The sequence below is a fragment of the Mesocricetus auratus genome, unplaced genomic scaffold (genome assembly GCF_017639785.1).
Source record: "Mesocricetus auratus isolate SY011 unplaced genomic scaffold, BCM_Maur_2.0 Super-Scaffold_6723, whole genome shotgun sequence".
Taxonomy (NCBI): Eukaryota; Metazoa; Chordata; class Mammalia; order Rodentia; family Cricetidae; genus Mesocricetus; species Mesocricetus auratus.
In genome coordinates this window covers 5,742,321-5,766,825 of record NW_024429183.1, presented here as the reverse complement: position 1 = coordinate 5,766,825, position 24,505 = coordinate 5,742,321, and the positions used below count along the sequence as shown (strand labels likewise).

The 24,505-nt window shown below is 43.5% G+C and overlaps 1 long non-coding RNA gene across 1 annotated transcript; it reads right to left on the bottom strand.

Annotated features, from left to right (window-relative positions):
* Positions 1 to 697: 697 nt before the first annotated feature.
* LOC110341437 lies at positions 698 to 5,972 on the bottom strand. The gene is made up of 4 exons (XR_002383390.1): positions 5,871 to 5,972; positions 3,589 to 3,660; positions 2,132 to 2,226; positions 698 to 1,129 (listed from the first exon to the last, which is right to left on the bottom strand). It is a non-coding gene; the product is annotated as an uncharacterized LOC110341437 (long non-coding RNA).
* Positions 5,973 to 24,505: the final 18,533 nt, after the last annotated feature.

The following is a 24,505-nucleotide window of genomic DNA, read 5'->3' as shown; positions in this document are numbered from 1 at the left end:
TGTCAGCGAACAGGTATGGATGTGAGAATGTGTGAGGATAGGAAAATATGAAGATGTATGTATGTGACTGTTTAAAGGTATGCATGTGACATTGCCCCTGTGTGTGGTATATAGGTGTGATTGTGTGTTAGAGAAAGAGAGAGAGAGAGGGAGAGAGAGAGAGAGATGAATGGATGGATATTTATAGGGAAGATAAGGATGCAGACTTGATTCGTGGATGATCTGAATGAGATTCCACAGTGAAATGCCTGATCATATGAAGGCCAATGGAGGGAATGGGAGGCAGCCACCAACAATCCTGACACAACTCAGTGAGTGGCTTAGAGCCATGTCCCAGCTGCTGGTCTCAGTTTCAGCCCTTCTGGACCCAAGAGCATCTTTGTCAGTCAGTTACCTGCCTTCTCCAGGAGAATCCCTTCTCTCCAGGTCTCCCTGCACATTTTCTTTCTGTGTCTCACTACCTTGAACCAGTGGGGCATTCCTGTCACCTTTAGGGCATGAGGTATATGAGTGTCACTTGTGTATTGGTGCAATTCAAGAGCCCAGCCAATGCACAAGATGTGGGAGGAGCTTAATGTTTACAGAATTAATGGGGCTCTCTTCACTTTTCATAAAAAGTCTATCCACATGGAAACCAGGGTCCAGAACCTCACTGTGCCTGTCACCTAGGTTTTTCTTTAGTGTGTGTGTGTGTGTGTGTGTGTGTGTGTGTGTGTGTGTGTCAGAGGTTGATATCAGTCTCATGTCTTTCTCACTTGCTTTTCACCTTATTTTTCAAGATAGGGTCTCTCATTGAACATGGAGTTCACTGACACAGCTATATTGGCTAGTGGATGCCAGGGGTCTGCCAGTCTCTGCCTGCCCAGAACTGTGATTGCAGGCATACGCCACTGTCCCTAGATTTTTATGTGAGTTCTTGGAATTTGAACTCATGTCCTTGTGCTTGTATGGTATATACTTAACTAACACCCACTTTCCCAGCTTTCTTTAGAGCTTCCTGAGAGATCAGTCTTGGAGGCTCTGCCCAGATTCATTAGCCTGGCCAGTAGGACTTGATAGTAGATTTACTTGGTGGCAAAAGATTGCTTCGTGGTATAGTAATTGTTGTCTTTAAACAGCATCTTAGGATCTGAGAAGGAATGAAGCAGCAATGGGATATTGCTTAGGTCTGGGCAGAACCTTGGGTAACAGTGTTCATGGATGGGCAATACTTGGGAAATTGCTGACCAAATGTGACAACAAAGCAAATGCCAAAAGTGCACTTTCATATTGTTAAGTTTGGGAGAAGAAACTAATAACCATGGGGACCTGGGGTGATGGGACAACATGGTGGCAGGTGGAGAGAGCCCTGGTCATCTCAGGCACTCTGCTAGGTTGGTTCGTACCCACCCTCCTAGAGTGGCATCTTGGGTTCCCCTGGGGGTCATGTGGGCTATGAGTTTCTGCAGTGCTGAGTTGCTGCCTGGGGAGCTGTTGGGGAGAGAGATGCTGGCACAGATGACACAGCACAGAAGATGGTCCCTGTGCGACTCTCAGTGGAATCTGAAGTGCTGAAGGAATCAGATTAATAAGATTCATGAGTGGAGGAGAAATTGGGTCACATGCCACCCCAGGAAGTGGGAAATTGTTCATGTGTGGAGGAGTGGAGGGGAGACCCTGCAGTGGAAAGACACAGAGCAGTGTGGATTGTCCCTGTAGGGAGGTGGCTGTCATGCCTGAAGACCAAGGGCTATCCCTGGATAGGAGGAGCACAGTAGAATGGGACGTGTACACACTGCAGCTGTGATACTCTTGTTGAAGATGCAGCTCTGCTGTCTTCTTGCTGCCTGTCATGGGTTTAATCATGTCTATCAAATTCCCATGTTAAAGTTCTTACCCTTGGTGCCAGAGAAGATGACTGGCTTTGGAACTAGGCCACTTAAGTTAGAATAAAACAAGGTCACATGGGTGAACCCTCACCAATTGACTAGACTCCTGTTATGAAGGGATTCAGGTACAGTCACGGGCAGAGGGACAACTATGTGACTATGCTGCCATCTAGAAACCAAGAAGAGAGGCCTCAAAGAACTCAACACCACCAGCACCTTCATCCTGGGCTTCTAGAAAACAAGTGTGTCATCAAGCCACTTACCCCAGCACTGTGTTGTGGCAGTGCTAGCAAGCCAACATAGCATGCCAGTGGCCTTGAGCACACTATCTCCCCTCTCTGAGTCTTCATCCCTCCATCTGTGAAATGAATACTCCATCACTCATCTTGTGGGGGTAGGCAGACATTCTCTCCAAACAGCAAACACCAAACGGTTGCCCAGATTCACCATTTTCCCTGTGGTTACATCATTCATCTATCAGTTACACTGCTGATATCGTGATGTGCCTATAATATAGGAGATTATGTATTGGACAGGGCCCACAGCTCCAGGAAACACAGATCAACCTATCTCCATTTCTGTCCCCTCAGAATTCTCTACTGAAAACAAGTGGTTAGAGCAGCAGAATATATGGAAGTAGAGAGGAATAAGTACAGTAGAGAAAGTAAATCATAGGGCCATGCTGGGCTGTGAGGTAAGCATGCTAAAAAGTTAGAGGTAGCATAGCCGAGAACAAAGACAGAAAGCAGATGATGGTCCAGGCCAGTGGGCATCTGGGAGAATGTACTGCCAAGAAGGGAAAACGTGTGCCAAGCTCTGAGGCTTGGGTTGAGAAAGTGTCAATTTTCTTGAAACCCACAGATCCCCAACTTCCTGAACCTTGAGGGGCCTGGGCATATCTGAAGCTGTGTGAGATGAGAAGCATTCTTCCTTTATTATACCCACATGGTCATTATCAGGGATGGCACAGATCATATGCCTGTTAGACAGTTGGTCCAAGGAGACCGAGTCTGGGTAGCAGTAACTCAAAGTCAGAGGCCCTAGCTTCCTCGATGGGGACTGTAGCAATACCTACAGCTACTTGGTAAGCATGAGGGAGGAGAAGCAGAAACAGCTGGAGAGCCAGGTGAATGGGGCAGCTGGTAGTGGGCCTGGAGGGTCAATTGGAAAAGAAAGGGAGTCCATATCAGCTTGTGAGCTCATTGGAAGGATTCCATTATAATTGAGTTTTCTTGAGGAAATCAGTCTCTTACATGTGTTTTCAAAGAACCTGTCAATCACAGACAGAAGAAAGTCAAGCCATCCCTTTGACACGGCCAAGGTAAATGTCTAATGAATGGAGAGAGTACACTATTAGGTATGAATGACCACAGCAACCTGACTAAAGTACTATCAGGTAGGTCTAATTATATTTTTCCTTATGTGTCTTTGATCTAAAAAAAAGGTGCCTCTACTTCCTGGATTATAGCTGTGTACTACCATGCCTAGTTTTGTGCAGTAGTGGGCATTGAACCCTGGATTTCAGGCATGCTGGCACTCTGTCATGTGAGCCATATTCCAGCCCTCTGGTCTTTTAAGATCTTAACTTGTAAGTGCTTATGTTATTATATGATTTCCTGTAAACATCATGGTATCACATTCCATGAGTGTGAATTTATTACACTGTTGTTTCATCATCACCCTGGGACGGTTGTTGTCCCTGTTGTAAAGAAGACCTTACCAAGCATCTTTCCTCACGCCTCTTTTCTGCTGCTTTTTCATTTCCTCCTCCAACATTCTTGGTCCTTTCCCCCTAGAATCAATTTCCAGATGTAGAATAGAATTACTTTAGTAAAGGGTACAATTTCTTCAAGGCTGTCAGGATCAATGTGAATCATCTTTATTTTCTTCTCTATTGGATCGCTTACTCTAGTCAGCTTTGTTTCCCCCGTGAATTGGAAAAGCATTTTCTCTGAGTCGTTACGCAGGATGCCCCCATGTAGAACAGGAAAAGTTTGAGGGTACAGGTTACTTTTGTCTGAATGTCCTTTAAGTTCCAAAGTCCTGTTTCTGTAAGTGACAGCCTTCTCTTACCCCATGTAGATTTTTAAATTTTGTTCAACTATTTTTCTTAAAGAGGGGTGCCCACGAATGACCATAATGTCTAAAGTGTGCCTCTTGTTTTCCTGATAGTGAGAATTGCTAAGCTTGATGTATTTAGAGGGGGGATTTAAAAAGCATTTAGCACTGGTATCAGATTTGTTTAGTTTTAATTGTTTTATGTGAGTTGAATTGGTATGAGTAGATTTATGGCATTCTCTGCAAAAATCATTTTTTAAGAAACAGGGTACATTTCACAAAATAATCTTGAAATGGCTGGACACCCTTATCTTTTTTAATGGTTTTAAATGCCTATTAGCTGTAATGGGGTTTCCACAAATAAATTGCTACATTTAGTTGAAAGATATCAGAACCCCAGCTGACATGCCCCAAGCCTGGGGGGGATCTTGAGTCACACTCTCTTACAAGCATGCCATTTGTCTCTTCTCAACGAAGCCCAATTTCCAGGCTCCATAAAAGAGCAGGAGCGTATTGACTGGACAGCGATGCCATTCTGACTCCTGAAGGCTGACAATAGGCTTCCATCGCTGCATTAGGCTGACTGGGGAAAACAATTCTTTAAAAGCTCCCGATAAATGACATAAATAAAGCAGTGAGGAGCCAGGGGCCTGCTCAGACTCAGCCACATTATATGTCCCTGTGACATATTGTTGTTTGAGGACAATGACAAACATTCAGACCATCCATGGAAGCCACTGGGGGAACTTTTGTTTCTCTCTAATAGCTCCTGAAGCCTTTATGGCTAATAGTGTGTATAATGAGTCCAGTTTCCTAGCCCCTGAGAGGAATGATTGGGCTTTTGTGTGGGGAGAGAAAGCCTCTGAGGTGTGCCCAGCAGTGATGGAATTAGGTCCATGGTAAGGAAGGCACCCCACACCCAGAGTAAATGGGGAAGTGGGGCATGAAGGTAGGGTTACTAGCCAAGGTGATAAGCTGGGTCTCACAACTGAGACCAAATCAGACTAAGGAATGAGGTTGCATTGGAGTTTCACAGACAGAGGGAAAGGGGCAAATCCAGAGCCCAAATTCTTATCCAGGCCCCAATGGGGATGCATCCTGGCTTCAAAGATACCTGTCATACTGTAATGGGAGCTTCAGTCACCCTCTTATCTTGGGCTTGGAGCTCTCCATGCAGCAGCAGACCTGGGCTGGGAATCCTTTTTAATCTGCTCCTTAACTGTTCTTCCTGTAGCCACACTGAGTAGGAAGGTGGCATCTGCTTCCATTTCCTCTGAAGTTGATGTTGGGATGCCAAGGTCCTAGTGCCAGAAACCCATGCCTACCTGTGAAGCACTGGCATGCCACTGCTCTTGAGTCTTACTCTCTTCATGAAGCAAGGGGCTACACAAGTAGCTTTCAGCCCTCGCTCAACAATGTAATCACTAAGAAAATCAAGAAAATGATCAGGTGTAGTTCTCTACTGACCTGATAAACTCAAAATAGCTGTGGGTAGAGCTCAGTTATCTGTTGGTTGTCTCTTTGATGAATAAACATTTGACTGGACTCATCCCTCTTAGTTTCCTCTCTCTATCTCTGTGTCTCTAATCTATCTATATGTTTGGGCTTAAGGAGGAGGCTTGATAAAGGAAATAGCAATTGCAGAACAAGTCATCAGCCTGAGACTGGGTCTCCAGGCCTGGGGAAAGTTGGAAGCCATCTTTTAAGTTAGTTATATATACTTAGACCCTCTACACCAAGACTGCAGGACAGAAAGAAAGCTGACCATGGATGAGAAAGGAATTAAGATCATCTAAGCCAACACAAAGGTGGGCATCAAGTATCACCTTGCCATGGAAAGTAGAGAGAACTTTGTCTTAGGAGTCTCAAATCAAGGTGATCACTGTATCATGATCATTCTGGGAGCAAGGTCAAGATACAGCTCAAGAAAAAAGAAGAACCTACCAAGGTGACTGGCTCTGGGAAAAGGCTCCTTGGGGGCTCGAGGGCAGTCTCCTGGTGGGTCGTCCTTGGGATAGTGGGTGGCAGGATCTTATGACATGGATAATAGAAATGAAGCCAATAAGACAAGTATGGCTGCTTTGCTGGGACTTTAACTTGGGAGTAGAAGGGAGCCATGATCAAAAAGGTGATCCGGCTGCTTTTCTGAAAAAGAAACCAGGTTTTTGTTAATTGTGTGGTGTGGAGTAAAGTTTGATAATTACCCATTAGTCATAGGAAATAAATGAGGGGCATGTATGGAACCTCCTTGGGCTGATTAATCTTGACTGTCAACGTGACTAAATTTGGAATCACCTGGGAGACACGCCTCTAGAAATTTCTGGGAAGAGGCTGCCAGACAGGCTTAACTGAGGAGAGAAAGTGAACATCAGCGTATCTTGGGCTTTAGGCCCAGAATGGATATAAAGGGGGAAAGTAAGTGAACTGTTGACATTTATGTCTCTGCTTTTTGACTACAGGGGCAGTGTGACCAGACACCACCTCATCTTCCTGACACCAAGTCATAGCCCCCATCATGGGCTGTACCCTCAAACTGTGAACCAAAATAAAATCTTCGTTGCATTTATTTTTCACAGCAACGGGAAAAGTAACATATTTTTTAATGTGCAAATATCCTGGCTTTGTATTGGGGACATTAACAGATGACAACTTAACTCAGGAGTTATTGAGTCTTTCTGTTGTTAAGTCAAAAACTTCTGATGTCTCTTGTGGACGACACTAATACCTTGTGTTACTATTACAAATGTGTGTTACAGGAATGGGGTTACCAACTTCTAGGGATGTGCTGGGTCATTCAGGCAGTGTCTTCTCAGAGCTGGGATGGAGCTCTACTTATGGACAAACCTGGCCTGGACCTTATGACAAGGTTGAGGGACTATAGGTACTTGAATTGCTAAGAAAGCACAAGGCTGGGGTAAAAGAAACATGCTTGAACAGCCAAGAGACCAATTTATCCCACATAATGGCCTTGAACCAAATATTTCCCTAATGATGAAGATGTCTCCTAGTCTGATTCAAAGCTTGAAGCAGGAAGAGGGGTAGGCACAGTGTGCAGACAGAGATGCCAGGCTTCTCTCTCTCTTTAAGTCACCCTTCTGATGTCTGTAGGCTGTGGTGAAGACTCAGTCTCTTAGCAAAAGTGGCTACTATGTTTTTGTAGAGTAACCTAGGCAACTGAGATAACTGACACATTAGAATCATTATCTCTAGAAAGTTAATAATGTACTTCTCAGTTGTGTGATCACCCAGGATAGTGAGCTCTGGGTCAACTCAGAGCAAATACCACACCCTTGCTCTGACAGATTGATATCCTAACTAAATGGGGGATTCAGGGCATTTTGTGGGGGTGAGGTTTTAAAAAATTTTTTCTCAGTAACACTTCCCCCTTGCTTCTGTCATTTGTAGTTATCTCAAATCCTACAAACTCTACTAAGCATTGGTATGGTCTAGTGGTGAAGTGTTTCCTAGTCTATAAACACTCCTGCTTTATGGGCTAATCTGGTGTTTTATGGCAAAGGTTTCAGAAGCAGTCTTTTTAGTAAGCAGCAGGTTACAGTCCCAGACGTTCTTTGATTTTCATTCCCTCACAGTGGGGACACCATCTCACTTGGACTGGTATTGTCAGCCTCATCTGGCAAGCCTTAGAAGTGAGAAGCTCAGGGTGGAGTTGGCAGTCTGGGCTGTGAGCAACTCTCAGCTGACAGTGATGCAAGTGTCAGAATGATCAGAATTGGGACGTGAGTTTAAATAAGGCAGCAAAGGAAAAAGGACCTGAGGCCAAGCCCATGTAGTAGGGATGGACTTCAGGAGTTTGTGATGCCAAGGCTCCTTGCATCTGATTAGTTCTGAGAGGATCAAGAGGAGAGTTACAGACAATGGTCTTAAGTGGGCTTCTAGGAGTATGACTGCAGGGATGATGTTGGTGTGTAAACAGGAGTAAGACTGTACCTCTAAGGCTTGAGGGTCTCTGGGGTCTACAAATGATGATGGTTTGAAGTATCCATGGTTACCAGAGACAGGTATGGAGATACCAACATGCAGGGGTGTTGCAGTTGTTCAGGGGCTGTCTCCTCAGAGCAGACTGGAGCTGTGCTCACAGGAGCAGTAGAAGAAGAGGAGGACAGAGCTTAACATTCTCCGAGTCTGTGTCCAATGTGCTCAGACACACACCCTGCCCCATAGCTGACATCTTCTCACAGTCAATAAACACGATGTGCAGCCAACTGTGGAGTTCTCCAACACAATTTTCAAATATCTCTTTTATTGTCTGTATAAAATCAAGCAGTGACTCCCTGTTTAGGGAGGGCAGCAATAGAAAACTCACAGTGCTCTGGTAAAAACACAGGAGGAGTAAGAAGATACAAGCCGTGTACTCCAGGACCTCCATTCCTATGGATTCTACTAATCAGAAATGCCCCTAACTGCACAGACTCTAAACACAGGTACTCCCTCATATTTCCAAATGCTACATGGAAGAATCTCTAAGTGCTTGTGTCCTGATGTGATGGGTGTGGTTGGAGGAGTAGTGTTTGAGAAGCAGTTGATGGCACTGTGGAGACAGAATGTGAGCTGAACACCCCTCCCCTGACACACACACACACACACACACACACACACACACACACACACACACACACACACACACGAACAAGAAGGAGCAAATGCCTGGCTCCTTATTCTCACTGAATTCATTCAACAAGCCCAATATCTGTCTCTGAGTAGGAAAAGTGCACCCTCTTCTTTGAATTTGGAAGGTGGAAGGGTGGTGTTTTGGTTCAAGTCAGGGTGTTTGAGGAAAATCAGACAATTTTATAGATCTTACTGGTTTGTGCATTGTCACTTTTCCAGACTTGCTTTGGCATTCTGCACAGAGTTTAGCTTTCTCATGTATTTTTGGTGGAAATTAGACATTTCAAAACAGTTTCCATCATGTAATTAGATTCTTTGCATCTGGTGTGTCCATTGGCTTGCACTGAAGAGACTCCAGAATCTCAAATAAGATGCCTGAAATTACTTTTTAAGTCTTTACATTGAAAACCTTCAGGTATATAAAAAATTGATAGACTAATACTATGAAAAGCCCATGTAAGCATAACTCAGCTTGCAATGGTTTGAATGAGATGTCCCTTATATGTCTTATACATTTGAGTACTTGGTCCTCAGTTGGTGGCTTTTTGGGGGGGAGTTGGGAGGTGTGGCCTTTATGGAGGAACATGTTATTGGTGGTGGGCTTTTAGTTTTCAAAGAGCCCATGTCATTCCCAGTGTCTATTCTGCTGCCTTTTTGCAGTTATAGATGTGAGGTCTCAGCTGTTTCTACCACCAAACCTTCTGGGCACTGTTGAACAATAACCCTCTGGAACCATAAGACCCATATAAACTCTCCTTGCATAAGTTGCTTTGGTCATGGTGCTTTATCATAGCATTAGAAAAGTATGCAAAAAGTTTCAGTAGATGTGTCCATCTCTCCCTGTGCTCATATCTCTACCCCCTTCACCCTCACTTGTTTATTTGGAAGCAAATCATAGATACACATGGAGTGTGTCTATGTATACTTCAGGTTGTATAAAACTATGAAAACTCTTAAAACCATGTAACCACAATAGCGCTATCACATGTAAAGAGTGACTGTCTAGTACCATCTACTAGACAGTCTAGTACCAGCTGTCTAGTACCAGCTACTTTCAGATAATTGGCTGAATCATATTTTTTTTGTTTCATTATTGGCATGTTTGAATCAGGATCCAAAGAAGTTCTATACTTTCTGATTGGTCAATACGTTTCTGAGAAATTGATTTTATTTTATTATTTATTTATTTATTTTGGTTTTATGAGACAGGGTTTCTCTGTATTGTGTTGGAGGCTGTCGGTCCAGCCCTGCCTCGAACTCACAGAGATCCACCTGCCTCTGCCTCCTGAGTGCTGGGATTAAAGGCATGCGCCACCACCGCCCGGCTCTGAGAAAGTGATTTTAAACCATTCCTTGCATGTAGCAAACTTTGTCCTGTTTGAACTCTAAAAGTCCCACATAAAAGTCAAGAGCTTGAGACCAATCATGTCATCTCTCCATAGCCCAGCAATTGGCCCAGCAAGTACATCATCTGCCAGACTCTGGCAACAAAGACCAGAGGAGCAGGTGGCAGAAAACAACATAGACACAGGTTGCCAGGACCCCAGCTTGGGTCTAAACTGTGTTCAGCCTATAATTTGGTCATGTTTTCCATACAAGTGAGCAAATACCAATGTGGTGTTTACTTGATGAAAGGCTGATGAGCCACTTGGGAAAAGACTGAGACCAGGAGATCAAAGTTCTCTAAGAACTGGTCAGAAGGTAGGGATGTCTACTACCTGGTCAACACTACTGGACTTGATGATGTGCCTGTTGGAAGAATGCAGAATGTCCCACTCCCACTCTGAAAGTGTGGGGTACAAGGCTCTAGATCTAAAGATTGGTGAAGGCAGTGCCTCTGATTCAGATTTTGGTTGAGGGCTTGCGTCCAGCCAATGTGTTCAAATGTGCCTGAAAGGGGAAGTGAGAAAAGAAAGAGACAAGAGACAGAAGATAGGGTTGGGAGGGTGCTCAGTGAATACTACAGATACTCCAAGTTTATTACTCATTGCCCTTGTATACCCTGAGCAAAAGGGGAGGGAAAAAGACTTCCTTACCATGATACAAGGAGTTAACAAATATAATTACCTCCCTAATACACAAAACATCTAGTAACTATGCCCTAAGTCAAATATCCTATAATTTGGTCTTGAGAGTCAAGACATCCAGTAGCCATACCTTAGGCCAAACATTCTGTTGTTTAACCTTAAGGAGCAAGAATAGGTTTGAACTCTCTGATCTTAGGTCAAGATGGAATGTAGTCAATAACACTGGGCCCGACAGGCTTGACAATGTCTTCCTAAGTCTTGAAAGATTCATGCTACCAAGCCAGTGTGGCTGATGAGTCTGGCTGAGGTTCATGGCCTGTGCATTAGATACCTTTCTCATTCTTCTCACTAAATACCTGATGAAAGCAACTTAACTGGTGATAAGGGGCTTTTTTTTGGCTCACAGTTTGATGGGACATTCTGTCATGATGACATGGCAGCAGCGGTGTGAGGCAGCTGGTCACATTGCAGCTGGTCAGGAAGCAGAGAGAGAGATGAGTGCTGGTGCCCAGCTTGCCTCCTGTTTCTACTCTGAGCAGGGTCTCAGTCCAGGGCATGGTTCCACGGACGTTTAAAGTGGATCCTCTCACCTCAGCTAACCCAGTCTAGAAACACACACACACACACACACACACACACACACACACACACACACACACACACACTTGTTTCCATGGTAACTTTAAATCCCATTAGGTTGGCAATTTTAACCGCCACAGTCTATGCACTGAGCTGAACTCTGGAATCCAGTTGCTGAGAGAGAGGAGTGATGAGCAAAGGAGTCAAGACCAGGCTGGAGAAACCCACAGAAATAGCTGACCTGAAAAAGGAGGAGCTCATGGACCCTAGACTGATAGCTGGGAAACCAGCATAGGATTGTCCCAGACCCCCTGAATGTGGATGTCAGTTTGGAGGTCTGGTTAATCTATGGGGCCTCTAGTAGTGGATCAGTATTTATCCCTAGTACACAAATGGACTTCGGTAACCCACTCCACGTAGAGGGAGACTCTCTCAACCTAGACATACAGGGGAGGGTCTGGGCCCTGCACCAAATGATATGACAGACTTTGAAGATCCCCCATGGGGAGCAGAAAGGGGGTAGAATAGGGGATTGATGTGGAGCAGGGGAGGAGGGGAGGGAGAGGGAACTGGGATTGACATGTAAAACAAGCTTGTTTCTAATTTAAATAAAAATTTCTTACATTGAAAAAAGCAAAACAAAACAAACAAACAAAATACAAAAAAACAAAAACCCAAATATCCAGACAAAGGCAGCATCCAAAGCAAGGAAGCACTGGCCTCAACTCCAATACATATTTTCATAAAGAATAGAGCTAATAAAATGATATTCAAATGCAAAAAATGAAGTTACATTTCTGTGTCTTGGGGCACTGCTATGGTACCCCTGTATCCTTTGAAAGAAGGGGGGAATATGGGAGACCCATCTACCTTTCCACCCATGTGCCCTATATCTGTCCTCTCTGCTTGTCTCTGCTTTTCCTTACCTAGCAGACAGGTTCACCCCATGTGGCAGAGGATGGTGGTGTTTGGTAGCCCATATTATTTATTATTGTTCATTCACATAAAAGGAATTCCTCTCTCTAGTTATTTATGTGCCAATCCATGCAATGGCTCCTGACTGACTGTTATGATTTGAATGTAGCATGTCCCCCTGAGACTTGTGCCTGGATACTTTGTCCCCAGCTAGGAAAAGCTTTGGGCTCAGTCCCCCTCCTGGGTTTAGAATTTTGTGGGTCATTTGGGTTCACATAGCATGGTCACCTCTTTTCCTGCCATGCTGTCCCATTCCTGTCTTCATCTCCCTCCTATTTTCAAGTCTTTTTGTTTTGTAACCCATTGAGTTTAATCAGGGTGGGGAGTTAATCCCTGGAGCATGTGGATGGGGAGAAAAATGACCTCCTCTCCCCAGCAACCATTAACTGCTAATAGCTCCTGAGGGTAGAGTCTCATGAATCTCTCATCTGGGCATGCTGGAAAATGGACAGGTCCATCTTATCCAGGTCTTATGAGGGTGACCACAGCCACCTGTGAGCTCAGGAGTGTGAGGGCTTGCCAAGTCCAGAACACAACATTTCACAGACCTCTCTCCACCCTCCCCAGTCTCCGACTCATACATTCTTTCTTCTTCCTTCAAGTTCAGTTTGTGACAAACACTGGTTTAGATGGAATACAACCACGATCTTCATGTATTATGTTTGCTCGCTTGTTTTTAAACCAGGATTTGAATTTGAATTCTTTCTTGTACCTGTTTGTTTAGTGTGTGTGTGTGTGTGTGTGTGTGTGTGTGTGTATGCATGTGTGTGTGTGTTTGCATGTCCATGCCATGTCATCTCTGCTTCCATCATGCAGGCTCCAGGAATAGGTAAACCTGGATATGACAACAGTCACCTTTACCCCCTGAGCCATCTCCTCAGGCCTGCTCATTCACTTATCAGTCAACAAGCATTCTCCACATCCAGTCCCCCATCTGTTTTTAATTACTCAGGACAGCCGATGGCCTGTGGCTTATCTTCTCTATTCTGTAACATACTCTATGTGGGCTAATTGTTGGTCAGGACCCTTTTGCAAAATGGTTATTAAGAGAAGAAATGATACTTTGCTGTAATAATCTACTTAAAAATAACTTGTGGCAAACTCTGCAGCAAACAACTGGGCATTGCCAGTTCTTTCCTTTAGATTCTGTATCAACATGGCAAAAAAAAGTTTAGGCTTGAGTTAGAACAGCATATTAAAAATGCAAATAGCATAGCTGAACTCAGGGGACAGGCTTCCCAGGCCGACCAAAGTACTATCAGAAACACTGTAGTGGTGTTATGAAATTTTAATTTGTGATCAGGATGTCTCCTCTCAAGTCCCAGTATGACTTTCCAATATATCTTTCAAATTATAGTGGGACTTGGTGGATAACTTTTTAAATATCCCTTAAATTGCAAGCAGATGAACATTTGGCCCCAAATACTTTGCAATTCTTACTGTGGCTAAGCTGGGAGATTCAGCAGGAAGAGTTACATCAGCACCAAGGGCTTCGCCTCTCCTATCTTACATCTCCTAGCAAGCAGAATGTGTCTCAGGCACGCACTCCAAGTTATGTTTAACAATCCCGAGACATCATCTCTATTCAGCCGCACAGCCTCCGGTGGAGATGGAGTGAATATTAAATAATCAAGGGGCCTGCCGTGAAATCCTGCTGTGCTTGGGCAAAGCCCAGCATTAGGGTGACCATTTTTTTTCTTGATAGTAGATTTGCATCTTGTTTCAGAAATAATATGCTTTAAGCTTTTAAAATGAGCATTTTTGAGTGATTGAGGTCAGGGACAATCTTGCGTATTGATGGTGTGTTCATGGAAACTGTGGTCTAACCCTGTGCAAAGTAAATGTGGGGGAAAATTATTCAGATGTGACTGAACTTTCAAGGTCTTGGGTAAGTTATCCATACCTTCTGGGATGGGGGAAGAGAGTGGGAATGGGGAAGGTGGAGAATTTGAGGTCATAATGAGCCTGAGGTATTTGTGTTGACTAGAGATCTGCTTAGAGCTGTACAAGTGGTCACATTCAGTCCCTAAAAATGGCGCCATTTATTAGCACACAGTGGTGGCTTAGAAGTCTAGTACATAACTGGATTGTCTATTTAAAGTTCATACTGCAAGTAGTTATCAAGTTGTCTGTTGGAGCAAGTCTTCACCTAGATGGGCTTGCTGTTTGCTCTGTTAGCAGAATTCAGTTCCTTGTGGTTGTGGGATGGAGATGCCATTTCCTTGCTGGGAGCTACTAAGGAGCCCTCTCTTAGTCTTTCAATACAGCCAGGATTCCTTGTCCCTCCATGGATCCTTCTGTCTTCAAGCTATCAATAATGGTCAGACCCTCATGCTTTGAAATTCTGATTCCTCTGTAACTGACATCTGGACACAGATCTCTCTGTTACTGACATCTGGACAGAGATCTCTCTATGACTGACCTCTGGGCACAGATCTAAAGGAGCCATTGGTTGAGACAAGCAGATCCAGTTAATGACCTTATCTTAAGGTGAACTGATTTGGGACATAATTCATATCTAGAATGTTACTTTTGTTCCATAACAGAATACAACCATGTGAGTGACATTATGTTTGCAGTCACAGGGAATCTACCGGATGTCTACAGGACCCGTCTATCAAGGGTGAGATGCTGAAGAGGGATCCTCAAATGCTACATACTACAATGGTATTGGTCAACATTCTCACTTGTCACATCAGGTGTGGCACCCTTCTTAGGTGACCATGGGCTTTTGGTGAGTAAGAGAGTAAGGAAGGAATGATGCTTGGAGACTAATTGTCAGGATGCCACATCTTCCATGTGTTGGAATAAGCCCAAGATAGCCTACTAAAGCAACAGGCAATTCCTCGTGTCTTTAAAAAACAATGAAAGACTAACACAGCTACCTGAAACTTTAATGAGTGAAAACAAATCTACTTAGAGATGTAGGCAAAGCCAAGCTTCTTCTATCATTCTTAGGAATCATGAAAAGAGGGGCAAGATACAGTTCTAAGGTCATTGTCTGGCCTGTCCTTTACCAGGCCTAGGGTCACTCACACCTACATTTTTGCCTAACTTCATGAAACAGCCCTGTATACGTGCATGTATATATGCCAAGAGGGGCTAGATCAGCTTGATCATCACAGTAGAATATATTCACTGTGAGTTCACAAAAACGGTGGACATAGAGCAAGCTCTCTCACCTACTCAGTGTCATTAGTATTTGGGGCAGATAATTCTTTGTGACTGGCTGTTCTGTGCATTGTAAGGTGTCAGACCCTAGCTTCTACCCACTAGATGCTAGAAATATTCCCTCTGAGTTATAACAACTAAAAAATGTGACCAGACATTGCCAAATGTTTTAAGGTGACTGTGTTGGGAGTATAATTACCCTCTATTGAGATATATGATTATGCAACATAAAGGGATGGAAAAAAGCAGAAGGAAGGTGCAGGTGGAGACGGGGACAGGAAAAGGAGAGAAAGAGAAAGTGAGAACATTAGCAAGTGCCTCACTGGAGCTCTGATGGTGCTGATGCTGGAAACCATTGCCTTGATCTCCTGCCCCAAGGAACTCTGAGTGATCCAAGGGCCATCCTAGACATAAAAACAGAGGATGAAAAATAATGAATCCCATTCAAGGAATGAGTTTGGGAGTCTGTCTGGTTAGGCTTTGGTGGCTAAGGTTCTTATGATCCAGTCTGAGAGATAAGGCCTTTACATCATCTCACTATGAAGGGGCAGTAGAATAGGTCCACTCAGCACCTGGGTCCTGGAGCACCCTGGAAAGCACTTCATTCTCGTGGTTTAGATGTCTCACTCCCATTGTAGAGAAACAATGGAACAGCTATTAGGAGTGAAAATCCATAAACATCAAGAAGAGTGGGGATCCGTGACCCATAAAGCTGATTTATAAAGAAAAATTTGCCAAGAAAACTTGATTGCTTTTATTGATAGAATGGCTGAATTAGAAGATGAAAGGATTTCAGCAGAAGTCATAGATCTTACTTCTGTAATGCTGCTGATATATTAGCTCACAAAATTTTACTTGACAAATTAATTCAAATTGGGTTGGCGGAGGAGTTGTCGGCACAGATTGAGAGCTGGACTCGGGCTCATAAAGCCATGGTAATGACAAACAGGGATAGAGCCACTGCTGTGAGCTGCCCAATGTACTACTGGAGAGAAGATTTGGCCTTGGCTTCCCTGAATATCTTAATCCCATATTGAGAAGGGACCAATACAGGCAGGGTGCCTGATCACTCAATGAAAGGGTCCACAAGGCCACTGGGAGTTGTAGGAAAGGAGGAGGAATTGCGCAGACAGCCTCCTTGAGATTAATCTGCAGGGATAATGACCAAGCTAGGTCTTAGGACAAGCTGGAGGCCTTGTCTAGAGCATCTAGACAACAGAACATATTGTTAATAACTGTTATTTCTCCTCATGGGGAAGCTTCCTGTCACTATGTGAACACACAAATCCCAGTGTCTACAATAGGTCCAGGTGGGGAGATGGTAGTGAAATTGAAGCATGTATCATCCATCCTGCAAGCGATGAATCACATACATCAGCTCAGGCCTGTGTCAGTTATGATGTTGACTGAGGAGAGCTAGACCCAAGAAAGTGACATATGTTACTCTTTGTCCAAATAGGTCAAGATGTGTGGCTTACTTACATGGTAAAAATGTTGAAAGCAAGGAACTGGCTATGACAGAAGTTATGGAAGTGGCTATCTCTATGGGTTGGTTGAGGTTGTAAGCAGAAGGCCATGTGACCTTGGGGAGCTAGCTGTAGGTTGTCTGTTGACCTGGAGTTTGTGTGGATGTTACTTTAGAATCACTCCTCAAATCATGACTATACTCCATGCACTTTTCTGAATTACACATATTTCTCACAAAGAAAAGGAAAAGGAACTCACATCCATCTATAGGGAGCAGCCCGTAGTCATCTCCAGTGGACCACTGCCATGTGGGAATTGGGCCAGTGTTCTCAGACCCAAACTATTAAAGGAAATTTTAAATAAGCTGGTAACTAATTCCAAAATTATTTAGACACCACAAGCTCCCAACACAGGCCAATGAAAACAGGGCTAAAGGTGAAACTGGGCCTATGAATGCCAGTTTGTGACTTCTGCCCCCATTCAAGGGGCAAGGAGAAGGCAGGCATTTCTACTCTGGTCTATTTAATGGTGTTCTTTGCATGGCTTGTCATCTGGGAAAAGTCATGATAATTGCTAATGAGTTAGCTGGTCTTTATTCTCATGATTCCATTTTAGCTGACATTCAGAATATTTAAGAAATTTGCCCACTATTAGAAAGCTAGAAGGTGGGAGATCTGAGCTTTGACCCAAGGCAGATTTAATTGCAGAGCCTGTGCTCTGGCTGGTTATTGTGAGGCTCTCTGAATAGGCAGTGAGATCGGTGCCTTTCCTGACCCTCTGACCCCAGTAGACATCACTAATTGATCAGTGCTCTTTCCTGCTGAGCTGAGACCTGTTTTCCACCACATTTCACCCCAGCGCTCCAGGAGCCCTCTCACAATTAACTGCAGTTGGCAAATTATGTGATCTGTATTTCCTCTTCTGACACCATGCTGTTTGATTCCCATGGGGCATGGGGGAGCGGAGTAGATGGCTCCTGAAGCAGTTACTGAGTGCCAGCCTCAGTCTGGTGCTTGCAGTAAAGTCCAGAGCCCCTTAGCATGTCTGTCCTGTGGAAGACTGGATTCTTTCTACTAGTGGCATTGGTCTCATTGTGTCTTCCTGCTCTGGACCCAGCATGCTGGCCAAATGCTCTCTAGAGCAGGGAGTGCTCTTAGTACGGAGAGGTCACCTTGAAGGCTACTCTGCTCACTTACCTGTAGAAAAAAAGAGCATTGCCAAGAGTGGCTAATGGGCTGTTAAATGATCTTTAGTATTGAGAAGAGCAATGATGTACATGACATCAGGAGGTTAGTACAGAGAGAGAGTGTGGTCACCACACACTGTAGTTAGATGCCCTTCTTCTGTACCATGAATAGAGAGACACCCAAGGGGAAGGCCATTCTAGAAACTGCAGATTACTGAAGTCAGCTAGAGCCAGAGGGACCCATGGTTCATCTTCCTCATTCCATAAATGAGACTCAGGGATGGGGTCCGGCTCTTTGAAGGAACAAGGATGTTGATTCCTTCACATCCCAGCGATGGTAACCATTACATGAGAGCAAATTTTGAAGAGCAGGTCTTGGATTAGACTCTATTTCTAAATTATTTATATTTTTAGATATTTATTTTAAAATATTCATATTTTATGTGTAAGCATGTGTGTGTGCATATGTGGGTTCATATATATATATATATATGTATGGGTACATATGCACATGTGTGTGCATTCATGTAGAGGCCAGAGAATGATGTCAGCTATTGTTACTCAAAAACCATCTGCCTTGGTTTTGTGTGTGTGTGTGTGTGTGTGTGTGTGTGTGTGTGTGTGTGTGTGAGAGAGAGAGATAGAGAGAGACAGGATCTCTAACTACAATTCACCAAGGAGGGTAGTTTGCCAATAAGCTCCAGGGATCAACCTTTCTCACTCTCTCTAGCACTGGGTTACAAACATGTATCCCACCATACCCAGATAATTTTTACACGTAGGCTCTGGGGATCAAATAGATGTCCTTGTGCTTACCAAGGCAGTGCTCTACTGGCTTAGCCATCTCAACCGGCCATATGTCAGTCTCTAACTTTGTTATATTATAGCTCCATGCCCCTCTCCCCCACAAACTTGTTAACATTACATCTATAGATGCAGAAAACAGCTGAGCATGTTCTGTAGGTCTGGGAGGATGGGAGGAGGAGATGTAGGTAAAGGTGCATGTGTCAAAACCCTGGAATGAAGCAAAGGCTCATATTACATATGTCTTTTAATCTACACATGAATGTATTTCTATTAAGTCTTCTAATCTAATGTTGTGGCAAATGGCATGCTGTAAAGCCTGTATTTCCGAGGGCTTCAGTAGTTACAACTGACTCTTTTTGAAGGTAGATTTATGTGGCCATTTTGACTCTGTCATATCATTTTGGAAGGATAGCATAGTATCTTTTACAAGGAAATATTACCTTGGTATTACTGAGCAAGGTAGCACACCTCAGTAGACCTTGCTGCCTTCCTGCTACCACTATTCTCTGAGGGGAGTTGCTTTTTAGTTCCAGAGTGGTGGATATAATTGAGAGCTTCCTGCTTTGGGCATCTCTAATAATAGTGGAGAAAGTCAGGTCTTTCTTAATAGAAAGGAAGCATCCATTGAGACAGAAGCCATTCATTCACAGAGGCAGGTGTACTGTGTCCTGATGATTTTTCTGGATAGCTGTGGCCTCAGGGTACTGGTTACAAGTTAGGGTAATGGTACGGGAAGGTTAAGGATAGCATGTTAGATAACTGTTGGAGGTAGCAGAGTCAGGACCCAGGCTGCTCAAGTGAAGATCAGGTAGAGAGCAGAAACCAGATGTGTGGTTATGGGACAACACCTTAGGCCAGACCAGTTGCAGACTCCATAGTCTTGCAACATTCTTTATCCAGGTTTCCTAGTGACTGTAAAATCCTGTGTATTTGGGGGCAGAAGTGGGGTGGTTCATAGAAGAAGGACAGATGCCATTTAGATGGCTAACAGATAGGGGATAGAGAAACTTGGCACATGAATAATGCCTAGATAGTTATTAGATTGATGGGTAGTATGCTTAGATTCTATTGCTTTCCAGTGTTGCTGTAACAAGTCAACATAGATTTAGTGCTAGAATAGCATGAGTTGGTTTATGTTTTCAATTAACTTAAATAAAATCTTTCTGTGTTGTCCAGACTTATCTTGAACTATCATCTCTACCTCCTGAGTGCTGGGACCAGGGGCTACCTGTTTGGAATATTAGTTAAAGATGTGTTATATTCTTTTATACTGTGGAATATTTTTAATCAATGCGAGGATGTGTTACATTCTTTTATGTTGCATTTGTATAACTCTGTGTAACTTTGCCTGCCTAAAATACCTGATTGGTCTAGTAAAGAACTGAATGGTCTATAGCTAGGCAAGAGAGAGAAATAGGCAGGGCTGGAAGGCAGAGAGAATAAATAGGAGAAAAAGGGAGAAGAAAGGAGGAGTGAAAAAAGGAGAGGAGGATGTCAGGGGCCAGCCACACAGCCAGACATGGATATAAGGAAGAAAGAAAAGATTTACAGAAATAGAGAAAGGCAAAAGCCTCAATGCAAAAGGTAGACAGGGTAATTTAGGTTAAGAAAAGATGGCTAAAAATAAGTCAAGCTAAGGCTGTGGATTTAAAGTAAGAATAAGTCTCTGTGTATTTAGTCGGGAACTAGGTGCCAAGACCCCCAAAAAGCAAAGAGCCAGAAAGTAAAAAAAAATACAACACCTGTGTCTAACAAACAGCACAATGGTCTGTTAGGTAGCTGTATGACTTGAGGATTATTTAGTTAGCTTCTTGCTCAGGGTTTCATAAATCCAGGATCAAGATGCTGCCTAGGGCTCTGGACCTTCCTATGGGCTTTGGACTCATTCCTCTTCTGAGGACCTGGCTAAACTCAGTTCCTTTTGTGGTGGTAGTGGGATTCTTGACTGGTTGTTCTCAGGGGCCATTTTGTTCTATGAGACTTCGGTCCCTCCCCTGCTTCCTTGGGACAAGCCATTATTTCTCTTTTGCCACATCTCTCTCTTTTTTTAAATTTAGTTTTTATTTATTTTTAAATTTAAATTAAATTAGAAACAAGGTTGCTTCACAAGTCAGTTCCAGGTCCCTCTCCATTTCCCTCCCCTCCTCCTGTGTCCTCCCCCAATCCCCCCAATATCCCCTTATTTCCCCAGGGAGGGTGAGAACCTCCATGGGGGTGTCCATAGTCTGTCATTTCATCCAAGGCAGGGCCTAGACCCTCCCCCAAGAGTTCAGGGTGAGAGTGCACCTCACATTGTTGGATGGGAGTCCAAAGTCCGTGTGTATACTCGGGATGAGTACTGATCTACTGCCAAAGGCTCAATAGATTACCTAGGCCTCCTCACTGACACCCACATTCAAGGGGTCTTGATCATGATTTCTCTTTTGCCACATCTCTCTTGAATCCTATTCCACATTGAAGGGCTCTTGAAGTCACATTTGGATCCACATGGTTAACTCATAATAATGTCCCTATTTTAAGGGCAGCTAAACTAAGATTAGTTATATCTGCCAAATTCTCTTTCCGGTAGCACCTCTGTCTGCGTTTCTTTGAAGTTTGGAGGCCATCTTTAGAATTCACTTGCCATGGGGAGACAGGTGAATTAATGGCTTGAATGATGTTTCAAGTAGGCATTAGATTCATAGGTGATAATTTGATGAATGGACGGGTAACTAATTACATAATAGGTAGACAGATGGCAATACGTTAGACACACAGTAGATCATAGTTGTTGTGGAACTGGAAGTGCCTCTACAAATAAGGTTCATGGAAGGACTAGATAAGAGATAGGCAAGCAGTTCTCAGCATCCACATGGTAACTAACAACTTCCTGTAATTCCGGTTCCAGGGGATCTGACACCCTCTTCTGGTCTCCTAAGGTACCTGCACTTGCACACATACACCTTCCCTACATACATATAATTAAAAATAATAAAATAAGTCCTTTTAAAAAGCAGGGTACACCTATAAAGTAATGGAAATTGAATAATGTGCAATTGCACCATTCCTGGCTCAAAGAAGAAATGAAAAAAGAAATTAAAGACTTCCTAGAATTCAATGAGAATGAAGACACAACATACCCAAACTTATGGGACACTTTGAAAGCAGTGCTAAGAAGAAAGTTCATAGCACTAGGTGCCCACATGAAGAAACTGGAGAATAGTCACACTAGAGAATTAACAGCACAATTGAAAGCTCTAGAGCAAAAAGAAGCAAACTCACCCAGGAGGAGTAGATGCCAGGAAATAATCAAATTAAGGGCTGAAATCAATAAAGTAGAAACTAGGAAAACAATACAAAGAATCAATGTAACGAAAGGTTGGTTCTTTGAGAAAATCAACAAGATAGACAAACCTTTATTCAGATTTACAAATGCCAGAGTGTGAACATGCAAATTAGAAAAATCAGAAATGAAAATGGGGACGTAACAACAGACACTGAGGAAATCCAGAGGATCATCAAGTCATACTTTGATAACCTGTACTCCACAAAATTTGAAAATACAAAGGAAATGGACAATTTCCTGGATAGATATCACCTACCAAAATTAAATCAAGAACAGATAAGCAATTTAAATAGACCTATAATCCCTAATGAAATAGAAGCAGTCATCAAAAGTCTCCCAACCAAAAAAAAAAAAAAAAGTCAAGGGCCAGATGGCCTCAGTGCAGAATTCTACCAGAAATTCAAAGAACAGCTGATACCAATTCTCCTAAAAGCAGCATGATTTGTAATAGCCAGAGCATGGAAGCAACCTAGATGCCCCTCAACTGAAGAGTGGATAGAGAAAATGTGGTACATTTACACAATATTATTCAGCAGAAAAAAAAGAAACCAACGGAATCTTGAAATTTGCAGGCAAATGGATGGCACTACAAGAAACCATCCTGAACAAGGTAATCCAGTCACAAGAAGACAAACATGGTATGTACTCGCTCATATATAGATTTTAGACATGGATCAGGGGAGTACTAATCGACAAGCCCTCTGCCAGAGAGTCTGGGAAACAGGGAGAACCCTAAGAGAGATATGCATGGTACCCCAGAGAAGGGTAATGGGACAGGATCTCCTGAGCAGATTGGGAATATGGGGGAGGGGAGAGGGAGCTGGGAAAAAGAGAGGGGGAGAAAAGGAGGGGAGAAGAGGACATGGGAGAGCAGGAAGGTTGACGCAGGAGAAGAACAGAGAACAGGATGAAAGATACTATAATAGAGGGAATCATTATAGGTTTGAGGAGAGATCTGGCACTAGTGTGATTTCCAGAGATCTACAAGGATGACATCAACTGGAGAACTAAGCAATAGAGGAGAGGCTACCTTAAAAGCCCTTCCCCAATAATGAGATTGACGACTACCTTATATGCCATCCTAGAGCCTTCATCCAGTGGCCGATGGAAGCAGAGGCAGACACCCACAGCTAAACCCTGAACTGAACTCCTTGAACCCAGTTGCAGAGAGGGAGGAGTGATGAGCAAATGGATCACAACCAGGCTGTTGAAATCCACAGAAACAGCTGACCTGAACAAGGGGGAGCTCATGGACCCCTGACTGATGGCTGATAGCATCATGGGACTTATCCAGACTCCCTAAATTTGGGTGTCTGTAAGGAGGCCTTGGCAATCTATGGGGCCTTGCGTAGTAGATCAGTATTTATCCCTGGCATAGGAATGGACTTTGGGAGCCCATTCCACATGGAGGCATGGTTTCTCATCCCAGACACATGAGAGAGGGCCTAGGCCCTGCTCTGGATGAAATGTCAGACTCTAGAGATCCCCCACAAAGTGAGGACTGGGTGGGGGGGTTGGGAGTTGGAGGGGGTGGGGAGGAGGGGAGGGAGAGGGAGCTGGGGTTTACAGGTGAAATAAGCTTGTTTCTTTTTTTTTAATCCTTTAATATATGGTATTCTTTTTTTCCTCTTCCTTTTTCTTTTAATTTAAGTTAGAAACAAGCTTGTCCCAGCTCCCTCTCCCTCCACAAGCTTGTTTCTAATTTAAATAAAAAATAAAAAGATCTATTGAGCCTTGGCAGTAGATCAGTATTTATCCCAAGTATACACATGGACTTTGGACTCTCATCCAACAATGTGAGATGCACTCTCACCCTGAACTCTTGGGGGAGGGTCTAGGCCCTGCCCTGGATGAAATGACAGGCCTCACCCTCCCTAGGGAAATGAGGGGATATTGGGGGGGTTGGGGGGGAGGGCATGGGAGGAGGGGAGGGAAATGGAGAGGGACCTGGAACTGACTTGTGAAATAACCTTGTTTCTAATCTAAATTTAAACTTAAAAATAATAAAAAATAAAAAATACACTTTATACAAAACATAATAAAATAAAAAATAAAAAGAAAGGATACAAATAGAATCCCACCTAGGAGAGAGTCTAAGGATATTGTGACCTGGCCTGTTTTCCTTCTGCCTTGTTCTGTATTTCTGACTCAATTAAATGTTCACCATGTATCCCAAACGTGCAAACTAATAGCTTTCTACTACTGAGGCTGACACAAGAGTCAGGTAGCTTTTTAAGTTTTTGTAAGTAAAAGTCCCACATTCCATCTCTGTTTGTGCTTAGCGTACTCAAAACCATTTACTGAACACATACTTTGTTGAGACGTTTTAGGCTAGTGACCCAGTGATGTACAAGACAGACACACATTCTGAGAAGGTCCAACGCTGAGTGGGAAAGAATGGTAACATACACAA